Source organism: Lissotriton vulgaris, chromosome 12 (genome assembly GCF_964263255.1).
Source record: "Lissotriton vulgaris chromosome 12, aLisVul1.2, whole genome shotgun sequence".
NCBI lineage: Eukaryota > Metazoa > Chordata > Amphibia > Caudata > Salamandridae > Lissotriton > Lissotriton vulgaris.
Window position 1 is genome coordinate 145,060,904 of NC_141700.1, and position 23,840 is coordinate 145,084,743.

Genomic DNA, 23,840 nt, shown 5'->3' on the forward strand with positions numbered 1-23,840 from the left:
TAGCCCTGGAAAGGTAACTCAGACCTGCCATTGCAGAGTCTGCGCGCAGTTTGTAAGTGCCATGTCGACTTGGCCAGTGCACACACTTGCAGTCTCTAACCTTCCCTTTTCTTACATGACAGGTACCCCTAAGGTAGGCCCAAAGTACCCCTGTGGGCAGGGTGCAGTGTATGTGAAAGGTAGGACATGCCCCGGTGTGTGTAGCATGTCCTGATAGTGAATTAAGGCCAATTTCGTTTTTCACTATTGCAAGGCTACCTGTTCCCCATAGGACAGTATGGGGAGTTTGTTTATAACATCTTATTAACATAACTGACCCGGGGGATTAAGCAGGAAAACAAGGTTTAGGGTGCCTGAACTCAGAATCTAAAGATGCATCTTTTAGTGAAGGTGATTTTTACATTCTGTGTTTGAAAATACCACTTTTAGAAGGTAGGTATTTTCTTGCTCAGTCATCCCATGTGCCTCTGCTGGAATGTGGACTGCCTGTCTCGGCTGTGGATGACAGACGTCTGGGGAGTAGGAGTGGCTCCAGATAGTCTAGGTGGTCAGGAAGGGCTGAATAGACCAGGGCTGCAATTGAGGAAGGGGGGGGAGATTTCCTTACACCTCAAAGGGCAATGCCCTCTCCAGTCCTGCCAGGAACTCACACCAGAGAAGGCAGAACTGGTTCTGGCTGGGCACAGACACTCTCTGCCTAAGAGATCAAAGGATTTTGGGATATAGATTTTGGGGCCCAGACCCTTGACTTTTAGAACTCTTTTGGACCAAGAAGACTGCCAAGAAGAAGAGCTGGAGAAGCTGTGAGGAGGCACTACCACTTTGCTGTGCTGGCCTGCAGTGGCTGCTTCTGTCTTGGGCAGTGTGGATTTTTATTGTTTTTGGTCTTGTCTTAAATATATAAAAATATTGGATGTTTTTTAACTGGTGCGGTGTCCTTTTGTAGTGCCTACACTGTATTACTGTTGGTTATGTGAAAATGCTTTACACACTGACTGTAAGATAAGCCTAACTGCTTGTGCCAAGCTACCAAGGGGGTGAGCAGGGGTTATTTTAAGAGTGTAACTCGCTTATCCTGACTAGAGTGGTGGTTTCCGCCCGACTTTGGCACATGCCCTAGCCGACCAAAAATTCTATTTCTAACACTGGGGCTACTTTTAATGATCAATTTCAGTACAACAGGCTTTGTCTAACTGCCGTTCTTGTACTGCACCATGAAAGTCCTACCCCCTGTTTGTACATAGAACAGAATGTTGTGATTGACTCACACACACTATGTCTACAATCCATTTGTTATCTACAGTAAGTTTCAAGCATTCTAATGTTCAAAAGGGAAGGAAAGCAGCAGACACTGAGGGCATATGTAATGACACCCCCGCGCCGCACGGCCACCAGCTGCTGCGTGTGCCCCTTGCCTGACCCTACCTCGCTGCTGCCTCGTTTGCCGGCTGCCGCCGCTGCGAGTGCTTTTTTTCCCTGTTTTGTCATTAATTTGTGCTTGCCTGTTTTTCGGTGTAAACTCTGTTTTTGCCGCTTTTAGCGGTAATTTGTGCCTGTTTTTTGTATTTTAGCGTGTTTTCTCTCCTTCCTTGTTGTCCGCCTACCGCGCCGCCCCCCGCCCTCCCTTCCCGCCACCGCCGCTTGTCCCCGCCCCTTTTGTCTTCTGTAACCCTCCCCGCTCCCGCCTCCCAGCTGCCCCGCCCACCCGCGCACTTGGCCTTAAATGGCGACCGTGCGACGCAGGTGAGTGTGACCCACTTGTGGGACACCCCCGCGCCGCACGGCCACCAGCTGCTGCGTGTGCCCCTTGCCTGACCCTACCTCGCTGCTGCCTCGTTTGCCGGCTGCCGCCGCTGCGAGTGCTTTTTTCCCTGTTTTGTCATTAATTTGTGCTTGCCTGTTTTTCGGTGTAAACTCTGTTTTTGCCGCTTTTAGCGGTAATTTGTGCCTGTTTTTTGTATTTTAGCGTGTTTTCTCTCCTTCCTTGTTGTCCGCCTACCGCGCCGCCCCCCGCCCTCCCTTCCCGCCACCGCCGCTTGTCCCCGCCCCTTTTGTCTTCTGTAACCCTCCCCGCTCCCGCCTCCCAGCTGCCCCGCCCACCCGCGCACTTGGCCTTAAATGGCGACCGTGCGACGCAGGTGAGTGTGACCCACTTGTGGGACACCCCCGCGCCGCACGGCCACCAGCTGCTGCGTGTGCCCCTTGCCTGACCCTACCTCGCTGCTGCCTCGTTTGCCGGCTGCCGCCGCTGCGAGTGCTTTTTTCCCTGTTTTGTCATTAATTTGTGCTTGCCTGTTTTTCGGTGTAAACTCTGTTTTTGCCGCTTTTAGCGGTAATTTGTGCCTGTTTTTTGTATTTTAGCGTGTTTTCTCTCCTTCCTTGTTGTCCGCCTACCGCGCCGCCCCCCGCCCTCCCTTCCCGCCACCGCCGCTTGTCCCCGCCCCTTTTGTCTTCTGTAACCCTCCCCGCTCCCGCCTCCCAGCTGCCCCGCCCACCCGCGCACTTGGCCTTAAATGGCGACCGTGCGACGCAGGTGAGTGTGACCCACTTGTGGGACACCCCCGCGCCGCACGGCCACCAGCTGCTGCGTGTGCCCCTTGCCTGACCCTACCTCGCTGCTGCCTCGTTTGCCGGCTGCCGCCGCTGCGAGTGCTTTTTTCCCTGTTTTGTCATTAATTTGTGCTTGCCTGTTTTTCGGTGTAAACTCTGTTTTTGCCGCTTTTAGCGGTAATTTGTGCCTGTTTTTTTTTGTATTTTAGCGTGTTTTCTCTCCTTCCTTGTTGTCCGCCTACCGCGCCGCCCCCCGCCCTCCCTTCCCGCCACCGCCGCTTGTCCCCGCCCCTTTTGTCTTCTGTAACCCTCCCCGCTCCCGCCTCCCAGCTGCCCCGCCCACCCGCGCACTTCGCCTTAAATGGCGACCGTGCGAACGCGCAGCGGTCACGCGCAGCGGGCGCGCCGATTGTGCGCCGAAGGCGCGCCAAAGGTAAGCCCGTCTGCGCCCGTCCGCGACCGATTCGCGACCAGCGCCAGGACCCCTGGCCCCCGAAGAGCCCGACCGACCCGCCTGACGTACTCAGCCGCCACCCTCATCGCTCTCAACACCGGCCGACTCCCAGAATGCCACCAAGCCACTCCAAGACGCACCCACGGACCGTTCAGCTGCCACGCCTGCAAGTTCTCCTGCATCCGGACCAGCCCCGCACCAGCACCCGCCAAGTCGAACTCCAGCAGCACCCACCTCAAGTGCATCCTCCTCAACACCCGCTCCGTCCACAGACACGCCATCGAACTCTGGAACCTTCTAGACGCCACAGCCCCTGACGTTGCCTTCCTCACGGAGACCTGGATGAACGCCTCATCAGCTCCCGACATCGCCATCGCTATCCCAGAGGGCTACAAGATCGTCCGGAGAGACCGAAACGCCAACCAGATGGGAGGAGGCATCGCCATCATCCACAGGAACACCATCCGCCTCACGACCAGCACCGACAACACCCTGACCAGCGCCGAACACCTGCATTTCCAGATCCACACCAACCCGAACACCACCCTCAGAGGCACCCTGATCTACCGACCCCCTGGACCACGCACACAATTCAGCGAGGACATCGCCGACTTCGTCAGCCCGCATGCCCTCCCCTCCGCTGACTACATCCTCCTGGGAGACCTCAACTTCCATCTGGAGAACAACAACGACCGCAACACCAGCACCCTGCTCGACAACCTCGCCAACCTGGGACTCAAGCAACTGGTGTCCACCCCCACCCACCTCGCCGGACACACACTCGACGCCGTCTTCTCATCCAGCACAGACATCGACTTCAGCCACGCCACAGAGCTTCAATGGACGGACCACAGCTGCGTCCACTTCACCTTCAAGAGAACGACGACCCACCACCACCAGCAACACACCGCCCGCAGAAGCTGGAACAAGATCACAGCAGACCAGCTCGCCACCTCCCTGAGCCAACACCCTCCTGCCAGCTCAGCGAACCCCAGCCAGGCCGCCGATAACATCACGAAGTGGATCAGCAACTGCGCGGACGAACTCGCCCCGCTGAGGACCCCGCCTAGCAGACCCGGCAGCAAGAAGGCCCCATGGTTCACCGACGAACTCAAGAGCTCCAAGAAGAACTGCCGAGCCCTCGAGAAAGTCTGGAAAAGGGATCCAACACCGGACAACAGGACCTCCTACAAACTTGCCACCCGGAAACACCACCAGCTGATCCGCGCCGCCAAAAGAACAGCATTCAAGGACCGGTTGGACAACAACGCACACAACAGCAAGGAACTCTTCAACATCGTGAAAGAGCTTTCCAACCCCAACGCAGGAAACAACGACATCACCCCATCGCAAGACCTCTGCAACTCCCTCGCCTCATACTTCCACAACAAGATCACAGACATACACAGCAGTTTCAACAACCAACCAACGCACACCACGACCGACCAGCCACCCCCCCCCACCACCACCCTCCACGCCTGGACCCCGATCAGCACAGAAGACACCATCCGCACGATGAACTCCATCCACTCCGGATCACCAACCGACCCCTGCCCTCACCACATCTTCAACAAGGCCGACGCTGTCATCGCACCCCACCTGCGAGACATCATCAACACATCCTTCGACACCGCCATCTTCCCCGAGAGCTGGAAACACGCCGAACTCAGCGCTCTACTCAAGAAACCAACAGCGGACCCCACCGACCTCAAGAATTACCGCCCCATCTCGCTTCTCCCGTTTCCAGCCAAAGTCATCGAGAAGACCGTCAACAAGCAGATGGCCGCCTTCCTCGAGACGAACGGATCCCTCGACCCCTCACAGTCCGGCTTCCGAGCCAAACACAGCACCGAGACCGCCCTCATCGCCGCCACCGATGACATCCGAGCACTGATGGACAATGGAGAAACAGCGGCCCTCATCCTCCTAGACCTCTCCGCGGCATTCGACACGGTCTGCCACCGCACCCTAATACGGCGCCTCAGCAACATCGGAATCCAGGACAAGGCGCTGGAATGGATCATCTCCTTCCTCGACGGAAGAACACAGCGAGTCCGCCTACCACCGTACAAGTCAGAGGCCTCCGAAGTCATCTGCGGCGTCCCCCAAGGATCATCCCTGAGCCCCACCCTCTTCAACGTCTACATGAGCCCCCTCGCGGCCATCGTACGCAAACACCACCTCAGCATCATCTCCTACGCCGACGACACCCAGCTGATCCTCTCCCTGACCAACAACCCCGCCGCCGCCAGAGCCAACCTACACGAAGGGATGAAAGAGGTAGCCGAGTGGATGACGACCAGCCGCCTGAAACTGAACTCGGACAAGACGGAGGTCCTCATCCTGGGCTCCTCTCCCTCCGCCTGGGACGACTCCTGGTGGCCTCCCGCCATGGGCACCGCACCCAAACCGACTGACCATGCACGAAACCTGGGCTTCATCCTGGACTCCGCCCTCTCCATGACCAGGCAAGTCAGCAGCGTCTCCTCGGCGTGCTTCAACATCCTACGCATGCTACGGAAGATCTTCTGGTGGATCCCCACAGAGACCAGGAAGACCGTCACCCAGGCCCTCGTCACCAGCCGACTGGACTACGGCAACGCCCTCTACGCCGGGACCACCGCCAAACTCCAGAAGAGACTCCAGCGGATCCAAAACGCCTCAGCCAGACTCATCCTCGACATCCCACGATCCAGCCACATCTCCGGACATCTCAGAGACCTTCACTGGCTCCCCATCAACAAGAGAATCACCTTCCGCCTCCTCACCCACGCACACAAAGCCCTACACGACCAAGGCCCGAGCTACCTCAACAGCCGAGTCAACTTCTACGCTCCCAAACGCCACCTCCGATCAGCCAACCACGCCCTCGCCGCCGTCCCCCGCATCCGAAGAGCGACTACAGGAGGAAGTTCCTTCTCCTACCTGGCCGCCAAGACCTGGAACTCCCTCCCGTCCGACCTGCGCCTGACCCAAGACCACCTCTCCTTCAGGAAGAAGCTGAAGACCTGGCTGTTCGAGCAGTAGCGGCACCCCCCCCCCCCCCCCCCCAGCGCCTTGAGACCCTACGGGTATGTAGCGCGCTTTATAAGTGTCACTGATTGATTGATTGACAGGATGGTAAGCCTTTTAATGCCCACTTTCTATAAACTGCTAAACAGCTGTTATTTTCCCTATAACTTCATTATCTGCCCTAGGCTTTGAGGCCAAAACTGCACGCTGCTATATATTCTTTATTGATAATAGTAAGGCTAGTAAAATCAGAAATATACTAGCATTTTGCTTGTATTAATAGCCAGATGAATTAGTCCAGAATAAAAGTGGAGGTTTAATTAACCCCTGTTAAAACTCGGTGTGCACTTTAGGGCTGTATAAAGCTTTAATTACGGTCCAAATAAGGGTCTAATTTAAAAAGTTGTTGGACCATACTTGCAATCAAGAGAACACTAGAAAGGCCTTCATGTTGATCTGAACAAACTTCTGGGATCTTTTCTCCAGCAGTTATGAAAACAAACAGATTCAATATCAAAGGCCTTATCGTTCAAATGAGGGCGCACATCTTAAAGGTTTATAATAAACAGAGAATACAAATCAAGGAAGATTGGTAGTAAAACCACTGCACTACTGATAGGTTTGAGTGAAGAAAGCTTTACATCACTACAGGACGTCTGGTGAATTTACGGTTGAGACTTACAGAAGCTGTGGTCACAATTCAAAATGAAATGCAGATTGAATTAATTTAATGTATTTGTAAAAATCTCCATCTGTCCCCAAACAAGGACAGAAAAGTAGAATTACTTTTTTTTTCTCCTGCTTACCTCCAGGAATTATGAAATTCTGCAGTCGCAGCTTTATTTGCTTAATTATGAATTTTCTGCATTTGCCACATAATCCATCATCAGCAGATTTTACCCAAAAAAAAATTCTAGTTCAAATGTTACTAAAAACGTTGCAACATATCAATGGTGGGACTGCCCATTCTCCAACATTACTAGAATGAGATTCTGTCCACTATGGCTCAAATATGTCAGAAACCGATTGAACCCTCTCCCAGGCTTTGTCTTTTGAATTTTTGGGATGCTAGCAATCTCAACGCACCGAACAACTGTGGGTCTCTTTGGGCTGTATTGTAGCAAAGCGAAACATCGCCAGAGCATGGAAGGGGGGAGTCACGCTTCGCCGTACAGATTGGGCCGGAGACATGGACTGCTGTATGCAAGCTGAGAGGGTGAGCTACGAAAGTAGAGGTTGCCCAGGCAAATGGGCTAAAATATGGAGCCCATGGAATGAGAATAGAGGCCTCTTGTGTACCCCCTTTGTAGAAGACGCCCCGTACAATGTGGACAGGGAGTCCCCCTGAGGGCTTAACAATCTTATGGATCCAGATGTCATTATTGTCTCTTTTCATTTATGGGTGTTATATGTGATGCATTTCTTTTTACATGTTGTGCTATTCCTGACGATTGCTCCCCTTTTATGTTATTGTTTTTATTGTATTGTTGTTTTGGGAATTTATAATAAAAAGATACAAAATTTAAAAAACGTTGCAACATATATTCACACATAATGAAAGCATAATTCCAGTGGCCCTGGTTCCCTGCCAACACAACGGCTACATTCTTTTCAGTCTATACACGAGCCTCTAGTTGTATAGCTGTGCCAAGTTTCCATTCCTCACATAAGTCTTGGAATGATCACTGTAGCCCTATAAGGCAGAAGAGTTAGAAGACGAGGAGCATGGCTTGATTGTGAGCTATGGTTAAAAATGTACTGGGCAAAACAGAGGAAGCAAAAGAGTGAGATTATGCAGGCCTGGTGTAGCTCAAGTGGTGGTGGTGGGGGGTGGGGTGGATATCCAGGGTACTGCTCCAGTGCGGACAGAAGTAAACAGGATATGACTATGTGCAGGGCACAGATGAGGATCTGAATCTGGCTACACGTGAGTGAGGGTATGCAGGGGTGCTACACCCCCCCCCCGTCATGCACATGTCCAAAATGATCAGTATACCCTGAAACATAGAGCATACATGAAAGAGTAATTGATGTGTACCTTGTATCTGTGTGAACGTTTGCAGAATGGGGCCGACCCACAAAGACATTTTTGAGTACATAAAGTTGCACTGCTGTACTATGTTTTTAAGTAACCTAACATACCCTTGTTAATTGGTCCCAAATTATATAAAATGGGATTATTCACATTCAATTAGTACACATAGTAGACTGCGCCCTCTTTCACTTTTACTAAAAGGCACAGGATACTTTGGGCTGATTCATAGTCATCTTTGAGTACATAAAGAGTACACCTGTACTACTACTTCCCATATTCAAACTTTTGTGAACTTGTCGCAAGGTAAGAGTTGGTAAAGTAGTACTCCTGTACTTTTACTTTCCAAATTCATAAACACTAAGGGGAATTGATCGCACTGTTTAAAGATGACCAGAATAACTATGTTGGGTATGAGTCAAAAAAGTCACAAGCAGAGCACATTTTTAGGCACCAGAGTATTGTGAACTTGTTAATGCTGATGAAAGCATCCAGGAAACAGACATCAAGATCCACATGGTCTATAGGTAAAAATCACGTATTTTCTAACACGGATAGCAAGATAAAATGTATGCTATTTTTGGAGTCTGTTCCTCCCCACATTTCAGGAATATCAGAGAAACAGTTTTAGCTTACAGAAGCCTTCAGATGAATACGAAACATCACCACTAAGAAATGTAAAACTTTTGCATCGGTTCAAAGGAGTTGTGGGATCCTGTAAGAGAAGTTTATGAGTAAACCTTACGGTCTGGGGGGCGTGGTCTAGGGCGTCAAGATGGCGGTCGCACTCTAAGGGTGCTAAGGACCCCCCTTCTGTCATCCGCCCTATATCCACCAGCAGCAGTACGCATCGCTCGACCCACCTGGCATAGCTACGTTTTCCTGTTCGCTGGGCATCTCCTGCCGAAGTTGGGAGTCTCCCGGAGGTCTGCAATCGCCTCCGCTGTCCCGTTACCATACAGCCGAGGGGCCCGCAAGATGGCGGCCCCCTGAGGGTATTTGCAGTGACCAGCTCCCAACCGGCGGCGGCGATCCTTTCATGGCCCTACTGCATTTTGGGCTCTGGCGGGCGAGTGAGGACGGAGACGCGGTACCTGGACCCCCCACTGAACTTTGCACACCGCCCGGAGCCGCTGTGCCTGCTTGCTTGGCCTGGAGGCGCGGCGCGGGCCCCGGGTGCCCTGAGGACTTGGTGAGGCCTGCGGGGGCTTGTCCGGGCGACGGGGACGAGGGGCGAACCCTGCCGCGCCCGGTTGCTGGACCCTCCTGTGGCGCGAACTTGCTCTGTCCCCTGTCTGCGGCCGACGGACTACTGGTGCTGTGGTGGGCCTGGTGGCTGGGAGAAGAGGCCTGTCGGAGACTCGGGGACCCCCCCTGGCCTGCGGTAATTGGCGGCGCCCACCTGATGAGGCCCGGGGGCCTGTGGAGGGAGCTCGGAGCGACGGCTGTCTAGGCTGGCCTCCTCGATCGTGTCTCTACCCCCGGATGCTCCCTGTATTCCTGCGTGGCGGAGGCCTCGCGTTGAGAGGCGCACGCCAGTCCCGCCGTCAGCGAGTGACTGCTGAGGCCTGTTGTGCTGTGGCGAGCGGGGGCGCCTGACTGACCTGCGGAGACATCCCCCCTGCACCCTGGACGCCCCGTGTGGCCCGTGGACCCATCCTACCGGCCTCTTCAGGGACTGCTGCCTGCGGGCTCCCGCTGATTTCCTGGAGTGACTGGAGCCGAGGTGAGGAGGAGGTGGGGGCGGGGGCTGGGGCCCTGGAGGATCTCTCGCCTGTGGCCGCCGCTTGGGCTGGGAGACCGGGCGCCTCGGCGCCCCCCAGACGCTCTTTGACCCCTTGCCGGTCCTAGGCCCCCAACTGCGCCACCACCACCCGGACCCCAGCATGTCGGCCGACCCACTCTGACCGCCGCCTGCCCCCCCATTTGCCGGACCTGCCTGTAGTCGCCACCTGTCACGGGAGTGGGAGATCCGAGGCGACTGGCTTGCCCCTACATCCACTCAGGCATTGTCGCTGCTCCTCCGCGAGGCGCGGGCGGTGTGGCGTCGATGGAGTCGCTTTGGACTGGGGGCGGTGCTACCGGGACTCTGCTTTGCCCTGCTGCAACCGGGTTGGGCCCGCCTCGGAGCGATGCAACAACTGAGACGTCCAGTCGGGGGCAGGGATGTGGAATTCCTATAGCCCGACTCCCAGGACATATTGTTTGGGGTCAAGGGCAACCAGTTTTAATGTGTATTTTGTCCTTGGGACAAGTAGGCCCAACCCCTTGCAGCACAAACCCTTTGGCTGCCAGTTTGCAGTACCACATTAAGGATCAGGGAAGGGCACTGCCTGCAGTTATGTTAATATGTGTGTATATGTTAATGCTGTTCATAGTTTTGTTTATGGTTTATCAATTGAAAGCCTTTATTTTTAGAGTGAGCGCTCTAAGTAAATGTAAGTTCTGATGCACTGCGGACAGGGGTTCCAATATAAAAATGTGTACACACGGTTTCAAAGTTATGAGGCTATGCATATTGCTCACAGAGTGCTCTCTGATTAGATGCAATTATTTGCAGAAGCTTGAAAGCAAGATTAATGATTCTTTACTTTCAATATAAAATGTTACCCAAAAAATGAAAGTAGGAAAAATAAACAATTTGCTAAACTACTGTAAAATTTCAGGTACCATTTCTTTGCAGCATCATTTATTAAAATGCGTTGATGCATGCTCGTAATTTCCCCTAAAAATTCATATAGGAAAATCAGTGTAACCAATTTCAATACGATTATGGGAAACATAAAATTAAACAAGCATTGGCAAATCCAGTAGATCTGAAATTGGTGGTCAGCTTTTTATTTGGCATTGCGTAACTTGTTTTGGCCTGGTTTTTGTTAAACCTTATTAATGTGAAAGCTGGCGGGCCCTCACCATTATAACAAACATTGGCAAAAGCAAAAAATATTTTTGGTCTCAAAAAAGCACACGCTGCCAAATTAGTTACTGGCACTGAACAAAACTACTTGTGAAAGAGCAGACTGCTGTCACTCTCAGTGAAGCCAGCAGATACAGAGAGTGAGAGAGAATGTTAATACACACAAAAGGTCATGGTTAACGCCAGACCAAAATGTGGGGCCCAATTATTAAAGAAAGTCTCAAAAGTGCACCCTTGGTATATGTCCTTGCATTAAGTGCAGCTATATGTCTTTCATGAATTCACAAGAATTTCCAGAAGTAGGGCAAGAAATAATACTCCTAGAAAATATTTATGAACTGCAGTTTAGCATGAGCAATTTTGCATGTGTAGATTTGCTCATGCGAAAACCTGAGTGTTTGCAAGTTCATTTTCCCTCCAACCACTTTTTTCCCCAACTCTGGAAGAAGGTTTATATCTGCCTTTGTCAGAAGTGAATTTCCAACATTTCTCAGTATGGGAAAAGATTAGAGAAGAGTTGTTGAAAACCCTTAAAACATGCAAGTTAGATGTTTTTCACAGATCAAAAGGGCATTCCTTGCTTACCACTACCTTCAGTCCCAGGATGTGGATCTGTGGAAACGTGCTAACATAAAGGGATTGCTAGTATTCCAACACTACTATGTTATGAGCCCTGGCATAATTGGAAAGGCTATATAAGAGCTCTTATATAATGAGATTGCTACCATAATTTGTCACCGCACTACATGGCACTAAAGGGACAAGTGGATTTTGTTCCAGGACAAGTAGATTTATGAAGCAACCTGCCCCATGGACAAGTAGATATTTTACTAAATTCCACACCCCTGCGGGGGCCCCCGCTGCTTTGGCTCCTTGCACCGGGAACGCAGCGGCTTTCCCCCCCTGCATCTGGACCCCCGCTGCTGGTCAGCCTACACCGGGGAGGGCGCCAGAGCTCTGTAGTGGGTCCTGAGAGACTGGGCGGTGCCACCCGTTGATCCGCATACTTGGAGCAGGGCCACCCCCTCTGGCCCAAGTCTGCCTGGAGCAGCCATGGTCAGGGGGAAGAACACGCAGACCCCGATCCCCCCCCCCTCTCCCAGCTATGTATGGACCATTTCGCCAAGACGGACCATGCCTCCGGCGCCGGATCCCCGCCTTCCTCGGGGACGACAGGCGGGGACCTCTCAACGATCCTCCAGGCGATTAGCGCCTCCCAAACATCAGTCGGGGGCAAAATCGGGGAGTTGCGTGTGGATGTGGCTCATCCGTCAAGACCTCAGAAATGCCACGGCGCGAATCACCGAAGCCGAATCCCGAATATCTACGGCGGAGGGCGGCATAGCCGCGCTCAAGACCCAAGTGGCCCGTCTTCAGAGACTGACTTCGGACCTTCACCATCGGGCGGAGGATGTCGAAAACCGGGCCCGGAGGAACAACCTACGCCTTCTGGGGTTTCCGGAGGGGGTGGAGAAGGGCCCAGTAGCCGAATTCCTCGAAACCTAGTTCCGCTCCTGGATGCTGGCTGGGAAGCTTTCCCCCTGGTTCGCCATAGAGCGGGCCCATCGCTCCTTGGCGCTCCTGCCTTCCCCCAGGAGTCCCGCCCGGCCCTTCATCCTCCGCATCTTCAACTTCAGAGATCGGGACGCCATCCTGGGTGCGGCGAGGGACCTGGGCCCCCTGCTATTGAGAACTCCAAAATCATGGTCTTCCCGGACTATTCGAGGGAGGTCCAGTCCTAAAGGCAATCCTACGAAGAAGTTAAGCAAAAGCTCAGGTCGCTGGGTCTGAGATATGGCCTCCTCTTCCCCGCCAGGCTCAAGGTCCTCTTCAAGGGCAAGTCCTTCTTCTTTGATTCCCCGCAGGCAGCCTGGACCTGGCTCACGGAGGAGCGTCCCCTTCTTCCTGTGCGAGGGCTCTCCCCTACCCGAGGTCATGCTTCCCGCCCTGCCCACGAAGGACCCAAGCCAAGGCGACGTCGGACTGTCTCCCGCAGGCGAGGCCGCCCGCGTCGAGACGCCTCGCACTCACCAAGGGGTAATGCGCGGCGGTCACCGCCCCCCCCCCCCCACGCCCGACCAGGGAGCATCTTCGGCGACGGAGCCCCCACCGGTGATCGCCATTGACATGCCCCCTACTTCGGGCACGAACCTGCGCAAATCCAGATTCGACTCGGATCTGTCTGGCAGCCCTATAATCCGGGACTCACTACAGGATACAGAAGACTGAGCTGTGGCTTCTTGAGGTTTGTCTACTCAAAGCCGCCCTGACCGATCGGATCGCCCTATGATGTTCGTCTGGGCCCTGTCGGACGCCCGAAGGGCGACTCGCCTGGAGAGGATCCCTTCCAGGAGCTGTTACTCAATCAATGCATACCTTTGTCTTCATCGCTCCGTTTCAAACCCCCGCTTTTTTTTTTTTTCATCTCCATCTATTTCTTCTGATCCTAAACTCTTATTTCCCCTGTGCCTCTGTGGACACTTATTTCTGTATGCCATGTCTTCAGTCAACCTTGCCTGTTTCCTTGCTGTTGCCTTTCATCCGGCTCCAAGGAGGGGGGGTCCTCCTTTGTTCGCTCTAAATTAGTGCTACTGCTCCCAACTACTCGTTTTAGCTTAGTACCAAGCCCCCTTGTGAGGGGTTAGTTCTCTGGGTGTTTTAGTTTAGGGCGACAGATGCTACCCGTTCCGAAGTGTGGGGTGGGGGAGGGAGAGGCCATTGTCTCAAAGGTTTTTTTGTTTTCAGCCGCCTACGGGCCGCTTTCAGGTTTACTGTGGTTCGGCCGCTCCTCGGCCTCTGATGGTGCTGCTTGTGAGCAGCTGGTTGCAGCTCCCTACCTTGTTACCTTACTGTGGGTCCACCCTTGTCCGACATGTTTTCAGCCCTGGAGAAGCCCTTCACTCAGGAGGAAGTCCTAGAGCCTATCCCTCTGCTGCATAGCTGCAAGACACCCGGTCCAGACGGATTCCCTCAGGATTTCTACATGACCTTCCGAGACACTCTGTCCCCCCACCTTTTGACACTCTTGCTCCACGTGATAGAGCGGGGTTCCTTTCCGCCCGAATCGGACCTGGCCACAATTGTAGTCATTCCCAAGACCCATCCACCCTCGGTGAACTGCGCGGATTTCCCCTGATCTCCCTTATAAACACCAATATTAAGCTTTTTGCCTCCACATTGGTTCAACGGCTCAAGCCCCTCCTGAGAGACCTAGTCCCTCCGGACCAGTGCGGTTTCATGCCATCCAGAGGTACCCGCCACTGTATCCGCCACCTCCATTCGGCTCTGGCCCATCGATCCCGTCTAACGCCCTATCTGGCCCTCCTCTTTCTCGACTTTGAGAAAGCATTCAATACGGTGGGCTGGGATTACCTGCATGACATGCTGGAGGAGATGGGCTTCGGTTCCGCAGCTATGTGGGGGTCCTTTACGCGAGCCCTAAGGCCCGAGTCTTGATCAACGGGACGCTCTTGGAGGCATTCCCGATACGCAGAGGTACGCGCCAGGGGTGTCCCCTTTCTCCACTACTATTTGCACTAGCGATGGAGCCCCTGGCGACACTCATCCGGCACGACCGCCTCGTCCAAAGGTGGATCTGGAATGAGAGTCACATTGATAAGATAGCCCTCTACGCCGATGACGTGCTCCTATATTTGTCGGACCCGGCGACCTCGGGACCCAGGTGTCTGCGGATCCTCCAGGACTTCGAACATGTCTCCGGCCTCCGGCTCAACGCAGCAAAGTCTACCCTGGTCCCGCTGCACCCTTCCCGGGAATGTTTCGACTGGCAGTCATCCATTCCTCTTAGACGTCACTCGGTGAAATATTTGGGGATATGGGTGACTCTTTTGCCGGAGCTGGAATGGGCCTTGAATGTTACGCCCCTAGTGAATCGGATGCAATCTGACCTGAAGAGGTGGCAACCCCTCCCCCTTAATCCCTTGGGACGGAGTGCCCTCTTCAAAATGATGATCCTCCCCCGTTTCTTATACATTATACAGAATACCTCCATCCCCCTTCCCCGGTCCTGGTTCCGGGAGCTGGACGGAGCCCTCACAAGGTTCCTTTGGAATGGTGGGCGGTCACTTCTCCCTCGCACACAGCCGCATCCCCCCTTTGATGGGGGCCTAGGAGTGAGTCATCTTTATCTCTACTACCTCGCCACCAAGCGGATCGTCATCCATGACTGGTACGTGGGCGGCTGGTCCAACCTGGCGTATCGAGTGGAGCTAGAGGAGACGGACTTCTCTCAGCTACAAGCGTTCCTCTATGGCTACCCTGTTCCACAACAAATGGCCCCAATTACCAGAGGGGTTTTGATGGCTTGGCGCGCCGCCCAACGTCACACAGGATGCGACTGCAGGCTTACCCGTCAGACACCACTCTGGCATGGGAACTGGCTCCTGGAGGTCTCATCCCTTAAAGGGTTCCGGCGCTGGGACCTAATTGGGATGCCGGTCCTAGGGGACGTTTGGGTGGGAAATCACATGCGAGCTTTCGCCGATCTACAGCAGCGGCACGCCCTTCCCCACGCCCAACAGCTGCGCCACGCCTTGTATGTACACCTCCCCATGCCAACCACCCTTCCAGAGTTTAGCCCGCTGGAAGCCCAGATGATGATGAGGGACCTGGGTAGGGGTGGGGTTTCCCGAATTTACCGGGCCCTGGTCAACAATAGCCCTTCGTCCCTTGACCAGCTGCGCACCCGTTGGGAGGGCTGGGAAAGACCCTTGGAGGAGGCTGACTAGAGGGACGCCCTGATGGCCCCACGAACCCTTACCACATTCTCCAAGCAGCGGGTGGTGTAAACACGCGTCCTACCTCACTCCGGAGAGGCTCTTCCGAGCCCGTCTGCGCCCCTCCCCGGACTGCCCGAGGTGTGGACACTCTCCAGCAGACTTCTACCATATGGTGTGGATGTGCCCGGGACTTGTGAGATTTTGGAGGGGGTGGAGAGGGAACTTTCAAAGGCCCTGGGCTGGGAGATCCCTCACGACCCACTGCGGCTTTTGTTGGGTGTCTTCGATGACCTAGATGGCAACAGATCGATAAACGCCTGTTGGGAACGGCGGTGGCTGTGGCCAAACGGGACATAGCTCGATCCTGACTACAAGAATCCGCCCCTACGGTGAGGGGATGGAGGAGGGGTGTGGACTGGTGTGGGGCCAAAGAGGAGGCCCTCTTTGAATCTCGGGGGTGCCCCAGAAATGTTCTCTAAAATATGGGGGAAATGGTTTAACTTGCTTCCATCGTGAACCCAGAGATGCACATTGTCTTTGTTGTTACTATGCTGAATATGATGTCGGACTGGACTGATATACTGTCACCCATGTGTCTTGATGTTATTATCTCACTATACCTGCTATCGATTGAGCTGCGACCAATGAATTTTTCCCTTTCTGTCCCTGTTTTACAAATGCCAATAAAGTTGATTATCAAAAAAAAAACCTTACGGTCTATTGCAGAGAGGATACAGATAAAAATCACATTCTATGGGCAATAGAGATAAATATCACGGGCCAACTATATAGATTTTGGCTGTATAAGAATGGGCTACTACAGGAAGGACTCGGATTAAATAGGAAAGGCAATTCCATTACAAATCAGGGTAAATATAAAGAGCTTCTGAGGAGTACCTAAGTGGATATGTAAAATCAACAAAGAATATTTGGGGCAAATACAATTTGCTGCGGAAAGAATTGGCATAAATCTGCTCCCTTGTATGTTTATTTGTGGAACACATTACACTGCACTTCAAAAACAATTTTAGGAACAAAATCAAGATCAATGCAAAGGAGATTTCAAAACAAATATCTAATCCCACGTCAGGAACACAAGATGTATATGTTGAGATATTTTCCCAAAATCAGCAGAGCAAAAATCAAGAACTTGATGGACATTTACAGTAAACATCAAACTTCGCTTTGTGGACATGAGGTGGAAAGATAGAGAAGACCCCTGAATGGATGTTTGATAGCTGTAAGGCTGTACCTTAAGACAAGAGCAGAACCTACTCAACAAGGGGAACAGTCAGACTTCACTACAGAAAAGATCTGGTTAAAATGTAGTCACAACATCTGCTATGCTGCAGATAAATAGTAACAATCAGTGTGGGGAGGTTTGGTGCATAAAGTCAAATCAAATAAACTCTTGGCTACAACATATGTACCGTAGTTGTTAATTTACTGATGCTGGAACCAGGAGATCCTGGCTCTAATACCGGCTTTGACATGTTGGCAAAAAGTCATGTGCTTCTTAGCAACTTACCCGTTCAGAGTTCACTGCACAATAAATATGCATTATTTGAAAATAGAAAAAAAAAACTGTAACACGTATGGTCTAGTGCCATCACAAGCATGAATTGCCATTAAGTTTTTGGCCTATAAACACATCTAACGTGTGCCACATATACCTTATGGTTTATGTACAGCCAGATGCACATAGCCCAGTAAAATTATGCACTGTTATACATTTGTTATCCCTTGAAGATGTGCACGCGCTAAAGCAAGCACACAAACAATAATATTGATATTCGGGGGTTTAGGATAAATACCAAGATCCCCTTTGGTGGGGAAAATTTGGCAACATATTACACTCAACCACGTGGCACTCCAATTTTTATTCTTCAGGAGATGCAGAGTCAATACCAAGATTTATAGTAGGATGTACCATTTTAAAGTACAACAATATATCATTCAGGGAGGTGTGCCTTTCAAGAATAATTACATACCATCAAATGATTGAAAACAAAACTCACTCGAGGATAAACTGTGAGTGAATAACCCAACATAAGATAGAGGGTTTGCAGTCAAAAAGACAAGAACATATTTCATCCTTTGAACCGCTCTATATACTGCCATCTTTATGCCACGTCACTAAACGTACAGATTGACAGCATGAGGAGTAAAAAAAACAACCGGAAGAGATTTCCTTAGCTAGCTGCGAATTAGAACATTTATATTATAATGCCATGATTTCAGATGTGAGTATAGTATCACATAAAATTATATAATACAAAATATATAACTGCGTAAGGCAGTTGAAAATTGCCATGGGGGGGTTCTTAAACTTCATAAACCAACCTCCACAAGGGAATGAAGGCCATCGCAGAATGGATCAAGACAGGCCGCCTGAAACTGAACTCTGACAAGACGGAGGTCCTCATCCTCGGCTCCATCCCTTTCGCAGGGGACGCCTCCTGGTAGCCGGCCTCGCTGGGCACCGCCCCTACACCAACCAACCACGCTCACAACCTGGGGTTCATCCTGGACTCAACGCTCTCTATGACCCACCAAGACAGCGCTGTCTCCTCCTCCTGCTTCAACACCCAACGCATGCTCCGCAAGATCCACAGATAAATCCCCACCGAAACCAGAAGGACGGTCACACAAGCCCTCGTCAGCAGCAGGCTGGACTACGGCAACGCCCTCTACGCAGGAACCACGGCCAAACTCCAGAAAAGACTGCAACGCATACAAAACGCCTCCGCTCGCCTCCTCCTCGGAATCCCCCGCCACAGCCACATCACCGCCCACCTGAGAGACATGCACTGGCTTCCAGTCAGCAAGAGGGTCACCTTCAAGCTCCTCACCCACGCTCTCTAAGCACTCCACAACGCCAGACCAGTATAGCTCAACGAACGACTCACCTTCTAAACCCCGAACCGCCAGCTTCGTTCTGCCGACCTCGCCACCGTCCCACGCATCCGCCGAACAATCACCGGCGGCAGATCATTCTCACACCTCGCCGCCAAGCCATGGAACACCCTCCCCACCGACCTGCGACAGACCAGGGACCTGCTCACCTTCAGGAGACTTCTCAAGACCTGGCTGTCCGATCAGTAGCTGCTCCCTCTTCCCCCTCCCCTCTAGCGCATTGAGACCCTCACGGATGAGTAGCGCGCTTTACAAATGATTGACTGATTAGTGTTTGTAAATGTCAATAAAACCCTGATATGGTATGTAACACATTACCCTTAACGTGTTTTTACATTAATATTTACTTTAGGTTTTGTTCACAGTAATGGTATAAATCGCTGATACAATTATGGACAAGTTGATCCTCCATTTTGCATAGCACTTGTTACCCTCACAATTGTATAGCACTACAGGGTTGTTCTTTATTCGAGTATGCATCATATACATAAAAGATAGGAACATAAGTATAAAAACCACAGTAAAAAATTAAAAACCTTATTAAGCACAATACAGTACAATTAATTCTGAAAAGACAATGAGGGAGCGTTTAAGAACCTTATAAAATTAGCTGCCCAGCCTAACATATACATAATTATTTACTAGGCACACATTATGTTATTCCAGTGTAAGGCACCTTTTAAATTACCAGGAACCGCCAACATCACAGCCTGATCAGTTAATAACTGTAAATGTAAAAAGACAAAGCTAAATTAAGTATAACCCCTCGTTTTAAAAATGGTAGTAAGTACCTTTTGCACAAGAATTCATAGTATTTACAAAATAAAACCAGATGTATTAAGGGCTGGTGTGCACTATCAGCACAAGGGCAAGATAAAAGGGCATGGGGATCGAACTGACCCGGAGGGAAACAAATCATAGTACGAATCGTAACCAGGCGAAATTTAGTAAGCAGTGAATCTGTCCCTGGGGTGTTTAACTACTATGAGATAAGTTTCAACACCATCGTCAGATTTTAAAAGTAGATAGGATCTGATGGAGTTTTTCTCCAATGCCCTGGCTTCCCTCTCGTCTTTAAACTTATTTAGAATGTTTTCCTTGAAAAGACCAAAATCAACCTTTTTAAGGCAGTGTGGCCAGTTAAAAATGTCCATACAATCTAGGGAACGGGCAACAGATTGTATGTAATTTATCCACAGTATCTTATGGCAATATATGCATTTCATGCAGTGCTCATTCACGCTCCTGTTGAACCACAGTCTCTCGTCAACCCAAACCGATATCAAGAGTAACAGTGGAGCCAGTTTAACCTAATCCTCCACATAGTTTAAACCCAGTTCCTAATGGGTTGCAATCGAGGAACTGTTTGGACACAGCCCCAGAAGTTTTCTACAGAATCGGTCCTCTTCAAGCTAGATCACCCTACACCTACTGTACCCCCAAATGACTGCATCAAATGTCAGGACTGGGAGACAGTTCATTGTGTAGATTTGCAACAGGGGCAAAATGGGCTTATTTCCCACTGACAGTGAAAATCTAAACAGGGTGCAACAGGCTTGTTCTGTTGATCGAATGATACCCCCAGGTAGGGAAAGGTGGAAACCCTAGAACCCTAGTTTGCTTTCTCCCTCAGACCATATAATGGGTCTTTGAGATGTTTGTGTCTAGGTCCAGATCATCCATGAACTTAATAAACTTGTCAAACCAGGAGTTTTAACCCATTGGCCGTTCGGGCCATCAGTACGGCGTTGTCAGCATATAACAGGGGAGGCACGCTAACAGACTTTACTCTTGGCAGATCAGCACCATTTTCGCTCAAGCAGGTATTCAGGCTATTAATATAGAATAGAAACAAAATTAGTGCCATCACACATCCCTACCTGACACCCCCCCATGGGAGGCTAAAAGCTTCAGTTGTCTCCCCCTCTGTACTGTATCTGATGCAGGCATTTACATCGGCATGAAGAGCTTCAAGAAAATCGATCAACTGATCTGGCAATCCTATTACCCCAAGAATGTCCCAAAGCTTAGACCTGTTCACCTTTTCAAAGGCGCTATGGGGGTCCATAAATGCAAGGAAGAAGGACCCCTGCTTCACAACAACATATTTCCCTAAAATGAGGTTAAAGTTCAGAGATTGTTCCAATGTACCCCTCCCTTCCCTGAATCCATATTGGGCGGGACATATCATTTGCCTAGGCCCAAGCTTTCACTAGCTGAAGGACAATACATCCAACCACCTTAATCACTGAGCTTAACAGGGAGATTGATCTATAGCAGGTAGGGTTCAGCCTATTTCCCTTCTTAAACACTTTGACTATGATAGCAGATTTCCAGGTCAACGGTAAGCCTAACTGGGTCACGGCATTAAGGACATTAGTCTGAACAGAAGCCCAGAGGTCTGGTTCTTCTGCCTTGTATAAATCCATGGGCATCCAGTCAGGCCCGGGTGCTTTATTGGGCGGGCTACCCATGATGGCATCATAGATCTCCTCATACTCACACCTAATCCCAAGTGGGTATAGTTTATCAGGGTCACCCTGGTGAGTGGGGAGATCTTTATCCAAAGCGTACACTTTGTGATAGTGGGCAACCTAAAGGGCTGGTCGAAGAGGAGCCTATATCATCTTGCGCAGCCACATTGGGCTGCCTTCCATTAACCACCGCCCAAAAGCCCCTGGAATCTCTAGAAGAGCAAGTGGACACCAACCGTTCCCAAGATGCTTCTTTAAGTTCAGCACAGGGTTGTTAATGAGCTGTCATTATGCTCATCTTTAGAGGAAACAGTTACTGTTTTGTAAATGAGCTTTGGTTGCTTGATGAACATTTGTACTGTAAGAGATCATATTTCGACGTATGTGTTGAACCTGTTCTAGACTAGGGACAACGCTTGGATATGCTAGCACTTGGAGAATACTGTAACGTAACCAATCACATTTTTGTTCATGATTTACCTCTGTTCTGGACTATTTATAGCGCTCCGATACCCTAGGGGGGAGCCTCAAATGATCACGGGGGCGCCATGCTCTGGCCAACAGAAGCATCATGCTGATAACAGTGCTTTGGTTTCAGCAGAAAAAAATGAGGCTGTAAGTTGCTCTGTAAAGGGCCAACACTAACATCTGTTGTCATTTATTTCCTGGCTGAGAGAGGTGTCAAAAAGGTAGGAATCCTAAATATTCTTCAACCCCCCACCCACACTTCTAATAATCAAACTAAGGATGCTTTTACTGGCTAGTAAGGCCTGCCTTTACTAGAATAGTGTGTGGCAATCATGTATGTGATCGAATTTTTTAAACGCTAACAGAACTTAACTGCAATGTTTAAATAAGTCTAGACATATTTAAACGTTACCAGTTTAACAGAAAAAGATGTAGGGTGGGTCCCAGTGATATATATATTTTTTTATTTAATTTTTATTTTTAGGGGAAGGGGGTGCGGCATTAAAAAGTTTGGAGACCACTGCCCTGGGGTCATGTTTACTCTTTATAAAACTCTTTAAATAAATATATAAATATGCTGAAAAAAATCCATATTCACTGTTGCCATGGAAAAGTGGGTTTTATACCACTGCGTTTTGAGTAACAAAAGCACAAAAACATGTAACATAAATAGATAATACAGTGGCAGTTGCTGGTGTGTAGTTATTGTGCACCGCACTTTGTACGGAAAAGGCATGTTTGATTGGTCTATAACTTTGCCTCCCAAGGAAATAACTGCACGACAGAAAAAGTAATGGTGGAAATGTTTTTTTTTAAGTGCCTTGAAAGTGAAAGCCCTAGCTCCTCCCTGGGAAATGTGAGAGCCCACCGAACTATAGACCTAACAGAATAGTCATATATCCATCAGGTGTACACTATCGAAATGAGTGTAGGATAACCGACACGATCAGAAAATCTACTAATAGTAAATATTATTCTGAATATCTGGTCACAAAATCATTAAGATGCTCAGATTTACATGCAGCTTTCCACATCAAGAGATGGTCGTAATTTCCTCAATCAGTAAATGCACTTTCACTTCCAGTACAGCAAGTGTAAATACACAAGCGAAGACTTGAAGGTTAAAAAGTATGCATCACTTAAGGTAGATAGATGCAAGGTGATCAGAAATTCGTGAAATTCCAGGTGAATTCGGTTTAACATACGGTGCCGTATTTCGGTGTGCTAGACTAAATGTTACCATTAAACTATAGCATATAGATAATGTTGAAATTCGGGTAGCTTTGAAATTAATATTGTGTTGTAATGCAGGGGTTCGTAAGATACACAATCTATGAGAGATACAAAATTGTAAACATCTGGTGCGAGGGCGAACGTCAACAGCTTAGGTAAACACCAGAATCTAAGTGGGACTTGTGACTGATTCCCAGAAATCCAAGAGATCTGTGACAGTTTAGCAAACCAGTCCTGCCCACCTGATGCTCAGGCTGCCCCCATCTACGCCCCAACCCCCCTGGGTCTTAGGAGGGCCCTGGCAATAACCCACCGAGCAGGGGCGCTAGATTCCGTCCATGGGCTCCCGCTGCCAAAGGCCGCTGTGCCCACCCGAAAACCCACTGGAACCTTCCGGGGTTCCGCCGCTCCAGAAGCAAGTCAAAGACACATGCGTGAGAAGCAACGCAGGAACTGAGGAGAGCCTTTCCGACCAGGTTCTAGGGGGCCGTCCGACGCCATCTTCTCGACTCTGTTCACCCCCCTACTACCCCTCCTACTGAACAGTGGCCCCCGGGATGCACTTCGCGGACTGTGCAATACTTCGCCGTGCTCTATATCACTAGGTCGCGTAAGCATCCATATTGGAATACCCTCTGTTCAACCCGTTTGAAGTAATTATGGAGTCAACTTGGAATGAAAAAGCGGTTTTTGAAGAAAGGTCTACCTTTTGTCAATTATTATTTTTTGTTGATACAAAAAAAATTGTCATTCGTAATTTTATATGAAATTGAAATACAAAAAAATAGTACACAATTATACACTATTTACTATTTCTTTCAGAAGCATGTGACGTTTTCTTTTGAATAGTATCTTTCAATATTATTATAAACCTTTCTGAATCAGCGCCCACACTGAAAATACCCTTTTTTAATGTTAAAGGAAGTCTACCTGTCTAGCCCTCCATCAGTGTTCACGTCGCTGAGTTTCGTTTTACTGAATAGCACAGCAACATTAATTCTAGGCATTTTAACGGCCCATGAGCGACCGTCAACCTCCTGGCTTC

General features: G+C 50.2%; 1 protein-coding gene across 3 annotated transcripts in view; it reads right to left on the reverse strand.

Moving 5' to 3' along the window:
- Nucleotides 1-23,328, reverse strand: part of DCAF8 (DDB1 and CUL4 associated factor 8) — a 470,600-nt gene extending 447,272 nt beyond the window's left edge. For 2 of the 3 annotated variants that reach the window (XM_086947619.1, XM_086947617.1), the window contains exon 1: nt 23,109-23,328. The gene's annotated coding sequence lies outside the window, so the exon portion shown is untranslated. Of the gene's footprint in view, nt 1-23,037 lie in introns of all 3 variants that reach the window. The other variant, XM_086947618.1, reaches the window with a different exon arrangement.
- Nucleotides 23,329-23,840: the final 512 nt, after the last annotated feature.